General features: G+C 38.7%; 1 pseudogene; it reads left to right on the top strand.

The window, feature by feature from the left end:
• Positions 1-3,602: 3,602 nt before the first annotated feature.
• On the top strand, positions 3,603-4,107 carry LOC122492391 (annotated as a pseudogene).
• The last annotated feature ends 537 nt before the right edge of the window (positions 4,108-4,644 follow it).

The raw sequence follows: 4,644 nt of genomic DNA, 5'->3' as shown, positions 1-4,644 counted from the left end.
ATTTGAGAACATGAATATGAAATGAATATTTTTAAATGAGGCTGATTTCAATATAAAACCTTATGAAAAATTCTTTCTTACCAAGTATGGGACAAGATAAAAGGCTTAATATGATTGTATGCTGGAATTCACAGATAATGGAAATATTATGTACAACTTTGCATTTTAAGAATAGAACAAAAATGTTATGAAACACTGAATATATATCTGAATGTTAACAATTCTTAAGGTGACTTAAATCCAAAGAAGTAAAGTTTCTTTGAATTTGGCTGTCTCATCTGTATCACTCTGCTGAATTACTTAGGATATATCTAAATCTCCTTGCACATTTCTGTGTTGTTAATTACTGTTTAGTGACTCTAATATCTGTAACTCTGTCTTTTGAGTATTGAAATTGATGTTGTCTATGTATTTTCACACAGGAAAATATCTGATTCTATGGGTGCCAATCCTTTCCCTTTCATATCCAACAAAATACTCTTTTTTCACAGGTGAATGGTCTGAATTTTATTTTCTCTAATAGTACTGTTTTTTTAAGAATTTGGTGAGTGGGGAAATATTTATTACAAATGTTACATTTAACAAATATTTTAAATAAGAAGAATAATGTGATTTAATAAACATATGTGGAACAGCTAAGATGCCATTCACTGCTTTTTAATGACAGCAAAAATTATCAAATAATGTGGAACCTATAATTAATTCACCCTCATCCAAAAGATATAAAATACTTTCTAGAGAGTGTCACCAAAAATATAAATAAAAGATAAAGAATATTTGCATATTTGGGCATGTATTTTAATGTACCCTTGTTATTTTTAAAGGATAGTCTGACCTAAAACTTTTTTAAAATTTCTTGTATTAGTTACATAGGTTCATTGACAGTGGCGTGGTGAAATGTTTCATGTGATTAAGACAGTGACAGTGTGTTTGCTAACTTCCCTCACCTGCCCATTAAAACACTCTATGGTTTATTTTGTGACATTTTATTAGAAATGCCATAAAAAAGTAGCCAAAATATGTTTACACATCTAAAAAATGTTACATATATGAGTGTGTGTGTGTGTGTATGGGTGTGGGTTGGGAGGATATAACATTTAAAAATAATGGGTTCTTTATAAAATCTTTGTTTTGTTTCTAAAATTGTTTTGTCTCTAATAGGGGAAGCAACAGAGTTTCAAAGACTCAAAATGTAACAAAATAGTCATCCATAAGATATAAAAGTTTCATCATATTTATTTTATTGATATTGGATGAGAATATTCATTGAGTTAGAAACTCTTGAAACATTTATGTCACAAAAGATCAGATGGATTATCTTTGGGAGCTGACCTTTTTTTCTATGGGTTTAAGCCAACACCCTGGAAAAATAATTATGTTCAACAATTTAGTAGTCTGACATCAACTCCCCAATGTGCAAGCACTTTCTATCATTTATAAAAAAGTAACATGTGTTTTTAAAATTCTACTACCGTTTAGCTCTTATGCCAAAGTACATAAAAAGCCAAAATACCCAAGTCTTGAATATGTTTAACGTTCATTAGAGTCTTTGGCAATCCGGTTTAAGAAAAGGGGGTATTTTTTTTAAAAGGCTTTGCAGTGTTATCTCACGGAAATTCAAGTACTGAAACAAGTACAGCCAGACCTCATGGGGAACATAATTGGAAATTAGGCCACACTTTGTATCTCTCAGGGTCCACATGGTCTCCCTGTTCCCTCCCTCACTTCCCATCTGTTCTCCACAGCAGCAAGAATGATTCTTAAAAACGTAAGACTGCTATTATCTTTTAGTAACCCTCTAGTGGCTTCCCATCTCTCTGGGCCAAAGCTAGCATTCTGACCCAGGTTCACAAGCCCAGTGGGATCTTTTTGCTCACTCCATTTCTGACCTCATACCCCATCATTTGGTTTGTTGCTCCCACTCCACCAGGCATACTCCCCCTGCCCGTTGCTATTCCTTTGATTCACCAAACACATACCTATTTCAGAGTCTTTGCATCCGCTGTGCACTCTGTCCGGCAAACCCTTTCCACAGTTATCAGCACGGCTGGCTGGCAACTGCAGTGCATTCAGGTTTCTGTTCCAAGAACACACCATCAAACATGCACTGCTGACCATGGCTGCCCCAAGTAGCAGTTCCCCCATTGCTTTTAAACTTCATGGCGTGCTTTATTTTTTATCCCCACAGTTTTCTCTCCTCATGAAATATAATTTATATGCTCATGCATTTTTACCGTCTATCTCCCACTACAAGAATAAGTTTCATGAGAACAGGCGCTTTGTTTTATTCATTGCAGTATTGCTGGCACCTAGAACAGTACCCTGTGCATAATAGGAACTCTATACAAATGTATTAGAGGAATTAAATGAGTGAATGTTCTCTCTAATCTCTACTTCTTTTTGAGTCTGCACCATTTTTTTTTCCTTCTGCTAAGCTGCTTTCTCTGCATCAGCTAGCATACAGCTCATAATTGCTACATGGCCTTTCAGCTGCAGGATTCTCCACCAACTGGCAACTTCTGTCTTTTACTTTAGTTCAAATTCCTGAACATTTAATATAACAGGCTTATTTTTTTTTTCCAGTAGGGCCACATAGACCATAAGTTTCTGGTCAGTCTCTGAATGTATTCTTTTTGCTCAGATGTATTCCTCGTCCAGTAAGGCTGGGCCAGTTCAGAGCATGGATGATTCAGTGTGAGGGGCTGTGGACAGGCTTCCAGGTGACACAAACATGTCTAGTCCACAAAGCCATTGCAGCCATGCTGGCTCTATGCTCTTCATTGTCCCAATTCCTGCCTGACCAAGAGCCTGACATCACTCTTTAATTCATTGTACCAACCTTCTGCTTCCGTGTTCTTCCTGATGAAATGACTTGTCTATATTTTCCTCATTATATTTCTTTGTTAGATATAACTATGCAGCTGTAAAACTCCTATAATAAATATATCCATGTCTCTGCCTTGATCCCAAAGGGGACAAAATGTCCTTGCACTTCCATTCTCCCCAAGCTGTTCCACTTAAGCTTTTGCATGGTAAGCAAAAAATCTCTTGTGTCTTTATAGAGATCCCATTGTGGACACAACCTAAGGTGATCCCCAATGTGTCACATCCTTGCATAATCTCATCTTCATAGTTTAGTGTGGGTGGAGCCTGTAACTTTTTTTACCCAATAGAAAATGGCAAAGGTTAAGGGATTTTGCAGATGTAGAATCCCAAATCGGTGATTTTGAGTTAGCTGGAAGGGAGATTGTTCTGGGTCAGCCTGACTTAATTAGGTGCACATCCTTAAAAGACAGACTAGTGTCCTCCCTAAAATGAAGACACTTTCTCCTGGTGAACTTGAAGAATCCAAGGCAATGAATTCTTCCAACAGCCTAGTTGAATTTAGAAACACATTCTTCCCCAACCAAGTCTCCAGATAAGAATACAGCCCAGTGTCTCTGGGATGGGTATGCTGCTGGTTGGGCTGAACCTTCTTGGTGGCTGAGCAGGCTTGGTTCTTGTCTGGGCAGCTGCCATTATCTGCAGCATGGGTGGGAGTGGGAACAGGAGGGGGCCAGCAATGACTCAGGGAGTGGATGCTTGGCAGGGCCTATGGTTTCAGCAGCGCCAATTCAGCCATGGCCCCAGTCGAGGTGGGAGATTCCATCCCTTCAGTGGAGGTTTTAGGAGGGGAGGCTAGGAACAAACTGAACCTGGCAGAGCTGTTCAGGAGCATGAAGGGGGTGCTGTTTGGAATCCCTGAGGCCTTTACCCCTGAATGTTCCAAGACCCACCTGCTAGGGTTTGTGGAGCCAGCTGAGGCTTTGAAGGCCAAGGGGTCCAGGTAGTAGCATGTCAAGTTTTAATGATGTCTTTGTGACTGAAAAGTGAGGATGAGCTCACAACTTTGGAGACAAGGTTAGGCTCTTGTCTGACCCCACAGGGGCCTTTGGAAAGGAGATGGATTTGCTACTAGATAATTCATTGGTGTCTGTCTTTGGAAAACACCAGCTTAAGAGGTTTTCCATGGTAGAAGAGGATGACATAGTGAAGTCCCTGCATGTGGAGCCAGATGGTATAGGCTGCACTTGCAGCCTGGCCCCTAACATCATCTTGCAGCTCTGAAGCCCTGGCCTCAGACATGCTCCTTGCAACCTTTTATATTTTACCTACCCAGGCCTAGATGAAGGGCCCCAGTCAAACTGCAACAGGGGCCACCCAGTAGGAATCTTGGCCAAATTTCTGCAATAAACATTTCTGGTTCACATTAAAACAAACAGCCCAATTGATACCAAGATTGTCACTTTGTGAAACTGAGCAGAGGACTCATCTAAGTCATGCCTGGATTACTGACCTATAGGAATTGTGAGACAATAAGTGTGCTTTGTTTTAAGCTACAAAGATTGTGGTAATTTGCTATAGCAATAGAACACATACATAGATTCTTCATCCTAGTTCACAGTAAAAGACAAATATTTAGAGTCCCCATGTTATTTTAGTTCTTTAGTCCTATGTGGGTCTTTGACTTGGACTATTTTTGCTTTCTTTGAGTTTTACATGCTAAATTGTGAAAATAGAAATAATTTGCTTCTTTGTTATACTCTTATTTGGGGATTTATACTTTTATTTTTTTTTAATTTTTTTTCATGTTTTATTTATTTT

Source organism: Prionailurus bengalensis, chromosome C2 (genome assembly GCF_016509475.1).
Source record: "Prionailurus bengalensis isolate Pbe53 chromosome C2, Fcat_Pben_1.1_paternal_pri, whole genome shotgun sequence".
NCBI lineage: Eukaryota > Metazoa > Chordata > Mammalia > Carnivora > Felidae > Prionailurus > Prionailurus bengalensis.
Note: the sequence above shows the minus strand (reverse complement) of the source record. Positions and strands in the feature narration are given on the sequence as shown.